We start from the raw sequence: 11,763 nt of genomic DNA, 5'->3' as shown, positions 1-11,763 counted from the left end.
TCTTCCTCACACCTCCTCCTTCGCTCTATATTGCCTCCTTCAACACCATAACTAGGGCCCCTACCAGCGACCTCGTGAGCTTCATGTCATCACACAGTTGGTCCTAGTGACAAGAAGTCGGATTGGAGTTATTTGCTACTGGTCACCTTCTTGGATGCTAAAATCCTTAGTTCCTCAAGATGCATCAAATCTCGGCTCACTTGTGCTCAGCCTAAAGCTCAAATTGACCTCCATATGACGACAACCATGCTGGATTTTCTATCAAGGGCAGTGGTCGATGAGGTCGAGAGCTCGAATAGGACTTGTCAATGGCAACAATGGGGCAACGAAGTACAATAGTTTCTACAGTTAATGATGTCAAATACAACTAATGATCAATCTCAAGATGGGGTATCAATTGAGGAGAAGAGCCGTGTCAATGAGAATGGCAAGAGTGTGAGTGGGTGTCTCCAGACTAAGGATTATTGAAAGGAGCCATTGGCATTGCAAAGGAAGGGGATCTTTGAAAGATTGAATTTACGCAAGAGAGGCAAACTCTTTCCAAGGTTGAAATAGTCGCCGGCTGCAACAAAATTATTCTTTGGCATGAAATTGTTGATCACCAAGTGTAATTTGAATAGAGACATAAGTTAGTCAAACAAGACGATATGGCGATGCTTGGATATTGCTACTCTGTTGTTAGCAAGCAGGATTGAAAATAGCACAAAAAATTGGAGTTGCTAGGTTAGCAGAATGCCCGGAATAAGTAGAGTTTGATGCACTCTTGAGGTGAGAGAAATACGTCACCAAAGGGATTAGTTGCATAGCTTGGGAGTTGGACAAAAAGTTGAGTCTCAGCAAAAGCAAATTCATATTATGGCTTTGAGATTAAAATTTGAGATGAATGTTGGAATTAAAAAAAAAAACTTATTTTTGAACGCTCATTTCAACTTCGTGGAATTGTCTAGAAACCATTTTAAGAAGCGAAATTTAAAATTTTCAACGAGTTAGACGATGTTGTAATGGTTCACGTTAAAGAAAACCCAATCTTGGTCATACAACAAGATGACACAAAGAGCAATAGAGGGGTTGATAATGGAGGTGATGTAGAGTAGAAAGATGAAAAAAGAAAAAGAAGAGAGACAAAAAATAAACAATGTTCTTGGACAAAAGTACCCATGGCTATGAATAAAATTAGAAGTTTGGATCCTTAATGAGAGTAAGTAAGCCAAGAGAGTCCTTATTTGAGACAATATCCACTTTGGGTCTCTTTTTGAGAAAATGGACCCACTTCAGATCCTTATTTGAGATTTAAAAAATAAAATAAATGGAAAAGAGCATATGGAGGAAAAGATTTGCCTTACTGAACAACAAAAATATTTTCCACTTCATTTTTAGGTTTCATTCAAACACCGAAAATAATTACATTTTCTTGGAAAATGACTTGAAAAATATTTTCTAAAAACGCATATTTTCCACGAACGAACTGGACCTTAATGTCGAGAGGCTTATGTTGGTTTGACAACGAACCTGAGAAATATGTTTGCTGCTTGTGAGACAAATCCGATCATCTTATGAAGGGTTTTGGTGGAGCAATTGCTGAAACTCAATCCACCAAAGTTCACTAGCTCCGGAGGATCTGGATGAGGCAAAGCAATGGCCTGATGGAATGAAGATAATTCTCGCTTCGCTGGAACGTAAGAATATCAAATGCAGGGTAATGCTTTACATTGGTGGAAGTCAAATTAAACACCAAATTTTCCCTCCTCCAGAGAATGCCACTCGGAAGAAATTTGTCAACTTTGGAGCTTTTTAAGAAAATCGGGCCTGACAAATGTACATATGAGTCTAACCTATATATTCCATATACTCTTGATTATATCTTGATTGGTCACGCTAATTACAAAAGAATGGTTTGGCTCCCATCGATATTAAATTATTTGTTAACCTGAGAATCATTTTTTTATATAACAAGTTACAATTAAATAGTGAAATGATGAAGAGAAAGGGGAAGGGAAAGGGGGAATACAGAGGAGGTGCCTTGGCGAGAGAGGAACCCACCCAACACTTCCAACTAAGCAAATTGGCAAAAAAATACATCCTAGCTCTAAGACTGCCCTCTCTGCAATAGCTTTCGTTATATATAGAATTATAGACCAAGAACCATGGGAACAAGACTCATTTGCCAAATCAGTAGATGCTAAGCGACTGGAAATTTTTTTGCTATTTCACAGATATGGTACTGCTGAAGTTCGAACATTATTCAGAAAAAGGAGTTTCCACTTTCGCACAATGTTACCCCTCATCTCAATGAATTTAAAGAACAGTAAATAGAGAGCAAAGAGGTATTCTGGTCGTCTCTCAAAAGTAAACCTTCCAATCTTCACCCAAAAGCCTAATATCCCGGTATCATTGGAATAGCTCCACTTCAAGATGAAATGCCAGAAGGCATTCCACCGCTTATTTGTCCCTATGGCCGCTTTGTCATGTGAGGGAAATCAAACCAGTGACCAAGATTCTAGACATGGAACTGACACTAATTATAATATCAGGAATCGCTCAAGGCAGAACCAGCCTCCGCAGCTTTTTCTCTCTTTTGTTTCTCCCTTTTCTTCTTGTTTCTCAGAGCATTCTTGCTCAATGTTCTGTTATCAAATTCCAACCAGCATTATGAGTTAGGGGCCAGAATTAGTTAAAGGATGATGTAACAATGAATGAGAGATGTAATGGAAAACTTACTCCGAAGAGCTCTCTCCAAACAGCTGCACAACACAAGCAAAGGAAATCAGAATTTCATAGACACGAGTTAAAATCAAATGATACGATAACCCCTCACCCGAAAACAAAACAAAACACCCCCAATTTATAGGAAGAAATAGAACTACCCAGATCCGCACTCAACTTCAGTAGCAGAATAGTAGAACAAGAACAAGAACATTGCACTTTAGTTTTAATCCCTTCATAATGTCACTCAGCTTACTGTAACCACATGATAAACACTTCATGCTATATCAAATTAATAGGCATTCTGACATGGAGAGGACTATGATGACTTCAACTGCAGCTAAAATGGAGGTAGTAAGGCTAAGCATTTTTACATGAGCCAAAAATATCTAGCAGCACATTCATACTGAGCCTAAGAAACGATATAAAAATCATACAGATGGTAGTAATAGCAAAACATGTGCAATAGCCTTGCCCCTGTTTCATGCCTTTCAATCTTACATGAGTTAAAATGTAACAAATCCTGCATGAGTTCCACAAGGTTTCATTCTGCCTTTTCCTAAAAGAAATGGATATAATCTCTTATGGTGTTGCAACATCTCATTGTGGAATTCAATTGAAGGAGAATCATTAGAGTCAAACAACCATCTTATGGAACTGCAGCCAGACCATGAGCCAGAATAACAGTGAAAGCCATATAAAAATAACAATTTCTAAGTTTAAAGCAAATTCCACCTGTATGTTCTATAAACAGCCAACTAGCTCAGGTGATGGTCTTACTGGACTAATAGAAAAATCAATTATCAAGCAAGCATCCCACATTGCTATGGTATAGATTGGACACATTATAAGTATTTGATCATCACCTCTGCCTGGACAGTGGCTGCATTCTTAGCATGTGGTGGACGATAGGCAGCAGGTTTCTGTGCAGGCATGTTGGTAGAAGTTACCTTTGCAGAATTTTGAGATGATCTAGCTGTTTGTCCTGTTTAAGTGGCAAAAGTTCTTCAGCAGATCCTAAAATATACATAGCTCTAGAAAGGAGGGTCTTCTTTAGCACTCTCCAATTACCAAACATAAATTAACACCTTGTGGTTTTTGTTCTTCCACCTTTGAGAGTCAACAGACTTTATCAGTTCAGCAACTTCACCAAAACTCTCGGTGATTCTTGTTTCCATTCAGCCTGTGCAACTTGTTAGCCATCTCTACTCCACCAAGGATTGGGCTGATTTAATACAATTCATACAAGATAGTGCAGAGAAGGCTAACCTGGTATAATTTGTCAAACATCTTCTTAAAGAATAGTGATCCATTGTGGTGGAAAATTTTAATACTACCACAAGAAAGACAAATCAATCAAGAGCTAAAACATACATTCCTACAACACTATCTCGCCAAAACTAGCTGCGCATTACTAAGTGGCGCTTGAAGGATTATCATATCGTTGGCACTACATAAGGTCTCACGTCTCTCCTAGGAAAATCCAAAATGTAGAATTAGCAAGAATATTTTCTACTAGCAAGTAGTTTGACTGACACTAATACCACAAGTAGAAGGTATAAGAATCAAAACCTACATTGAATTGAATCATTTGCTCAAAGAAAAAGATTTGCCAATGAGACCTTGTTTGAACTATGAATGGTTCTTTAGACTAAAATTATACAACTTATAATTTGCCATCGATGATAATCCCACCATTAATTCAACTACTAAAAGCTATTAAAAGTTCTTAACAAGTATGACAGAACTCATTCCCATAAGGCCAAGAGGACAAATTACTACCATGTTGTACCCACATAGTAAAGTCGACTGATCTGTTGATAACACAACATCTAGATGTAAAAAAGAATCAACATACCAATTGTCAATTTGTAGTCTTGGAGCTGTTGTGGCAGTCATAAAATAGCAGCCATTTGGAGACCACTCACTGTTCACAGAGCATTCAGCTTTTGTTGCTCCCAGCTGTTTCTTCTCCCTGTAATCCCAAAATGCCTAGAAATTCAAAAGGTAACCAATTATGATGAGGAAGCATGCTTAATTGGCAAAGATGCAAACCAAAGTTGTAGGAGCTATGTTAAAGTGAAAGTAAATGGAGAAAACAGAATAAAGAAAGCTACTATCACTAGTTTTTCATATGGGATACAAAGTCATTAACAATAAGAAACTCCAATAAATATTAAGTGTGCTGACATTGGTTATTGCCAGTACCATTCATAACATAACCATCAAATCAAAATACTAAAAGGCCTCATCTATCTCTCTTCATACGGCATCAACTGATGACTAGACTGATTAAATGAAAGCTTTTCTTGCTCTAGCAGAAGGAATGCTTTCTGCAGCCCAAATTTCTTGCTACTCCATCTGCGTTGAAGCCCCCTAAGCTTTAACAAGAATAACACAGATTCTATGGCATTAGTGGCTCGGTTATGTCGATATTATTTAACTTTGCCCCTCCTCCAAGTTTTCGGCCATCATATTTCTTTACAATGCCTCTCAATTTACTAAGTTGACTTCATTAGGGCCTGAGCCCGGAGGCCAGACTCGTTTGTACTCATCAGTAAATCAGCAGAACTTTAGAAGCTTCTTTTTCTTATCATGAGCCACAGATTAAGGTGTTTCAACTTCTGGGTCTACAAATACTTATAACCAACCAAGAGTCTAATCCCAATTAACTCACAAATTCCAAATACTACTAGAAGTACTAATGTGGGAAAACTGTTTTCCAAATGCAAATGATGCTCTCACAATAAAGCAACAGATTTCCTAACCTTCCCTAAACGAGCATATCAACATATATTTTCTTTATAGAAAGAAAACAAAAAACCCTAATTGGATCCTTCCAACAATACAAAGTCACAAGGCCTACAAAGGCAGAATAATAAATAGGAAAACCTGTCTATTGGTTTCCTCAATAAAAGAACAACCAATAGGGATAGAACCTAATATGTGATAAATTAGGCTGTTGAGGAAGAAACCTTCATCCCCAGTACTTAAAAAGGTAATTTACGTAATTCTCCCTTCAGCTGAAAAATAATTCTGGAAAAAAAAAAAAAATCGAAAAAGGAAAGCACAAGTGAAAATGAAAGAGCATACCATGTCACCAGGTAAGTTACCAAAACCTGCCAAACATATAACTGTAAACCAGAGAATTAAGGTCACAACATTAAGGTAACAATGCAGCAGATTCTCCTGCAAACAAACCAAAGAAAACTACTCTAATAATAATGGAAAAGGATAAAGAAAGTAATAAAAGAAAATAATTGACCAAAATGGAAAACTAGATTCGGTATCAATTCATAGCAAATAATGTTTGCAAGGATACACTTCCTTCGATTCCATCTGATGGTATTATAAGGGCCTGTTCCAAGCTCAAGGAGCGGATTGCACTTCTTGTCAAAATGGTAGCCTTTGCAGGCATGACTAGAACAGATCAAGGAAAAATCAAAACGAAAGCTAACAGTTGCAAGGACAAAGTTCCAATAATGCATGAGAAGTGATACCTACATGTCTAAGTTCCAATAATGCATGAGAAGCAATACCTAAATGTCTAAGGTAGATAATGAAGTATCACTACGAGAAACTTCTGAACCATAGCACAATGAATTTGAAGATATCACAATTCACCTAACTTCGTATTAGTTAAGCATCCTAATATTCTATCAGAGGCCAAAGATCCAACTGAGATCACACAGCCTAATACCTTCTAAAGCTCAAAGGAACCACTAAAGAGTTTAAACAACCATTACAAAGTTCCACCTGCTAAAATACACAAGCAGAGATCCTTGAGGATACAAACTTAATAAGGAAATGGATGTTTGTCCATCATACTCACACATGATAAATGTGATGATACTAGCTGAAAACAGTGAAGGATACAGCCATAAACAACAGCAAATTCTGAACCAGAATACGACCATTGAACATCATGAATAGGTCCTCTTTACCTGACAAAGAACCAAAACTGCAAAAAGATAAGTTACAAGAAAATAATTACGTGGGTAGTTTTAGTAAGAAAACAAATAAAAACTTACGAAGAGGCACGAGCCCTTCATGAGCCCCATCTGTTGTCAGGTAGTTTAACTTCGATTCCCCATAGTAACTCTGGTTGGTTTTATCAACATCAGACTGCACCACAACCAGAAGTCCAGTGGACCCATAATTCCAGTGCAGTTGCACTGATGAGCAGCGGAAGAAACTTCGCCGCGCAACAGGTTGACTCTGCGGATCCTCCCTACACGCAAATATTTGGACACTGGCGGGGACACCCTATATACCACAAATATCTTATCAAGGTCAAGTTACTTGATATACATAAAGGACCATTCGTATATAATAACAAAGGACAAAACTTTCTAAACCTACTTTTAAGCACCAAACTCATTTCTCTCCAGACAAGAAGGAAACGCCATGCAAAATTATAAAACCTGCATGCTTTAAAGCAGTAATGGCTGACCGTAAAATACACTAAACGTTAGGTCGCTGCAAATAAAGACTATTTTTCTCTACAGTACACGGTGCGAAACATGGATCTTCCTAAGTCATCATGCTCTTTGCAATCATGTAATACAAGTGATAAGGAGCAGTCAAAAGCACCTGTGTCATCCTTTAAGAACCTGAATCTCTACTAGTTATTCGAATCAGCATCAGATACCAAACCAACCAATCTAAGAGTTTGTTATTAATAGGTTCCAGGTCATAAAGTCAGCTTGAAACTAATGTCTAATAAAAAAGGAACGCAACTAGACATTGTAGCTACTTATACTGTTCATCACATTGTTGTCTGCTCTGGCCTGGTCATAGAACTTTTCGTGAGTTGCCACATTAGTCAAGTTTATGAACCAGTCCCTTACTAATTCAAGATAGCCATGAAACACAAACCTTAGATTCTGGAACAAATGCTGCAATGTGGGACCCCGGAGTTTTAGAGAGCTCAACTGCAGCAATTCCAGGAACTCTCAGCCTATATTTGAAACCTTTTGAAAAGTCACAACCATCAAAAAATTGTATCTCATTTGTCGCAAGTCGACAAGCAACAGCTTCATCAGAACTAAATCGGATGGAGGGCCTGGAGAGAAGCACACAAACCATTAAGTAGTGAAAATATGGAGAGGCAATGCACATAAATGAGGAAAATTAATGGTGCAACACTATATAATGCGTACGCACTATCATGAGTAATCTATCATTGACCAACTGATGATCCTGACTAATATCATGTACCATGTCGTTTTAGTTATGTTCTTCTGGAGTAGCTGATAAACAGACTCCCCCAGACTCAACTTTCCACAAGATCACATTCTTCTCCTGTGGCGTTGAGGATTTCTGAAAGTCTGGAGATAGGTCCCACACGGGGACAATGCTGCCGTGACCAAATTGGGGATCTCGAAATTCCTGATTTCCTTGAAGTTGCTGCAGTCATACACGCCAACCACGGAGTCGGACCTTATCACCATCAGCCTGGACCCGTCTGTGCTGAACATGGTGCTTGTGCACGGAGTCCTATCGAGCTTGACACTGGGTTGACCATTAGCAAATGGGGGTCCATTCCACAGAGAGAACCCCTCCCGGTTCGCGAACTAGAAAGCAAGTTGTACCAACACAAGTCAAGTTCGAATCATCAAGTCACAGGACGAGCATCAAGATAGAGACTTTTCAGTACCTAAAATATGCAGAGGTGGCGAAGAAGCCGTAGTTGCCATCAGGAAGATTGCAACAACCAACAATATATCAAGGCAAAGATGCCCAGCTGATGATTGGAAAGAAAACTCTGCAAAGACACAGGATTTGGTTTTAAGAAGTAAAGATTGAAGCTTCTTCATTTACAGACTTACAAGGCAAAGAACCGAACCAAAAACCAACACCATGAACCAGGCCTTGCCCTCACTCACTACACTAACACTCGGAATCCATTCAGCACAAGATTAAGCAAATCAATAAACTGCACGACGAAGGAAAACAGCAAGGCAGGCGATGAAAATTCTATCGGAGAAGCGAATACGGAAGGAAAAACTTGAGGGCCTTCCGAATTGACTCCATCAATGCGTTAAATGAAGGACGATGCGGAACCTCCGCGACCAGCTCACAAGCTGAGGTTACTGCCTGATCAACAACCGAGGCCGACAATTCACGCGAGAGAGAGAGAGAGAAAGGACCTGAAGTGTAGGGCTTCGGACGTGGACTGAAGCTCGGAGTGTCGAGGAAGAGCCGCCGTACGACGACGGCGGAGGGAACGCTGCGCGGCGCTGGAAGTTCGATCGGTCGAAGCGTTGCCAAGAACGACGGGGAAGAAGAAGGACATTTTCCTTTGTCTCCCTTTTCGGAGCTGTCTGGAATTGGATTAAGCCCAAGAGGAAAAGCCCATGGTGTGTTGCGTCGGAGTTGGACTTGACTCATGGGCCTCCAAATGAATTTCCCCTTTGTTCTCTATTTCTTTTCTTTGTTTTCTCTTTCTGGTTGTGAGCTGCCCTTCTTTAACTAGAGAAAATTGAAAAAAAAAATTACATTTCGGAAAGGGTTAAGTTCATTAAAAAGGCCCAACTGGCACCGTGCGATACATTTGCTGCTAAACTAATTTTTGTTCAACCGAAAATGCTAAACTTGTACTCTTGATCTAAATCTATATTTTATTAAAATGCATACATGTCCATACATGTGAAATTTTCCACGTCAATTATAACATTCTCACTATAAGATTTGCCTTGCAATCGTCTACCAAGTGTGTCGAATGGATGTTAACAGGATAATGAATGGAATGCTAACGGATAGATCAGGGATTTTGTGAAATAAAAATTAATTTGGGAAAATACATCATGTGATTTCTATTTCATACATTCTTTTTATACGAAAATTTATTTGACGTAAATATGTCATGAGTGTGCTATTTATGAATTTATTGGTAAAAACCCTTTCAAAAATTATGCTTCTCAATATCTGAATTAAGGCTCTACATTTTTGCACTTTGCGTCGTGAGGGTTCAATAGAAATCTACATTATGCAATATCTAATTCTTGATTTTCATAGCCTTTCTTCTGCAGGCGTTGCATATATGAAATGGTAAAACATAGTTTTTTCTGGGTCTTAAAATGTTAATTTTCGATATTAAGGGTGCAAAGTGCTCAAAGTTGATAATGTCCTTTTCTCTTGAAAGAAAAGGCGAAGATTATAATTGTACAAAAATCTTTTAATCTCCTTTTATTTTGCAGAAAATGAATGATATAGAAAACATTTTTTTTTTTTAAATGATTGTATATATCACTTACAAAATGAATAAACAAAAAACATTTTCATCATTTATGAGAATATTTAAACATAAATTGTTCCCGTGATAAAAGTATTTTTTTATTAACTAATTAATTTTAAGTAATATAAGGAGAAAATTGTCCAAAAAGTCCTAAATCTATTGTACTTTTTTAATTTAATCCTAAATTTTTCAATTTTGTCAATGGAGTCCTAAATCTTTTCACATTTTATCAATTGAGTTCATCCAACCAATTTTAACTAAAAATTATTGATGTGGACAGCCGGCACTAACGTAGCACTTTTTTTAATAATATTTCGATGATATTTTAAAATTTTCTATGATTTTTATGATTTTTTTTATAGGGTGGATAGCTAGCGAAAGCGAGGGCGCAGGACACCCTTGCCTAGCCAGATCTAACGAGGGTGTTGAGGCCCTCATGATTCTGGGCGAGGTTCACGTGCCCTTGCTTTTTCTTGACTAGGGCATTGCAACTCTTGCCTAAAGCTAGTGAGAGCTATAACGCTCTCGCCCAAGGGTTTGTGAGGGTCGGTCGGCAACCCTCATCGGCCTTAACTAAAAAAAAAGTAAAAAATATATATTTAAAAAAATCTATTAAAAAATTACCACGTCAGCAATTTTTCAATTAAAGGCTGGATAGACTTAATTGGTAAAAGGTGGAAATGACTTAATGACAACATTGGAAAGCTTAGGATTAAATTGGCAAAAGTATAATAGGTTTAGGACTTTTTGAACAATTTTCCCGCAATACAAGTGATTATTTTCTAGGAAAAATATTTTTAAAATTATTCATTTATAATGAGTTGCATTAAAACAATACATTTCTTTCTTGACAATATAATTCGGTTCACCATCTATAAGTTGGAATAGATTCATGTCTCAATGACCCAACAACTGAAAACATTCGTCTCCCTCTACTTTAACAACCAAACATGAAGAAACCAAATCTTAGGATCTTATAAGGACACTAGGACCCCACTAGGGAAAATCAATTCCACAATTCAAGCAAAGCCTCTTTTTGGGGGACGGCGTCGGTCGGTGTTGAATGTTGACGCGTCTTCATCTTTTTTTGTTTCTTTCATCTTTCTTTCTAGAATCTTATTTATTCTTTCCACATCTCTCGCACCCAACAGCCTTAGTACTTACGTAATCTCTACGACTAAACACATGAATGATAATTATTGTGTTTAAATGTTTTCGAGATTAGGATAAGACGCGTAAGACGAAGACTTGTATTCTTTTATTATCTTACTTTTTTTTTAAAGAAAGAGATGCGTCGAGGAAGGGAGGAGCCCCTAGCGGTTTCACCATAAGGCTTCCATACAACCCCATCTGTGCCATGGCTTCCGCTTTTGACACAAACCTGCCCCATACACCCCCATATGCGCCATCTCCTTCCATGGTGATTTTTTTGGATGAAATCACTTCAGAGCCTCCTCAGCCTGATTCTAAGCACCCAAGCCTTCTTTCGACCATCGCCACTTGAATGGCTGTTCCAGGAGGGAGGCTTGCCGTTTGACCCTTCCAAGTGATAGATTTTTTAATTGTGATGATGGGCCTAAGTAGGCCCATCCGCCCATATTGGGCCTAAGAACACGGCCCGCAGGTTAAGGGCCCATGGAGGAAGGGTTGTGTCTTTTGTAAGAATTTTTTTATGTTGAAGAGATGCGTCCTTTGGAGGAGACACTTCGAGGGAAAGTAAAAAGGAAAAGGAACGTACCTTTTGGAGTACGTACGTGAAGATGCTTTCTCCCCCTCCAGACAATGTAAAACAGCAGAATGTTCCAAGAAAAAAGAACGTA

General features: G+C 38.3%; 1 pseudogene; it reads right to left on the bottom strand.

The window, feature by feature from the left end:
• Positions 1-2,145: 2,145 nt before the first annotated feature.
• On the bottom strand, positions 2,146-8,971 carry LOC120287556 (annotated as a pseudogene).
• Between the last annotated feature and the right edge of the window lie 2,792 nt (positions 8,972-11,763).

Source organism: Eucalyptus grandis, chromosome 8 (genome assembly GCF_016545825.1).
Source record: "Eucalyptus grandis isolate ANBG69807.140 chromosome 8, ASM1654582v1, whole genome shotgun sequence".
Lineage (NCBI taxonomy): Eukaryota > Viridiplantae > Streptophyta > Magnoliopsida > Myrtales > Myrtaceae > Eucalyptus > Eucalyptus grandis.
This window is presented reverse-complemented; position numbering and strand designations above follow the sequence as displayed.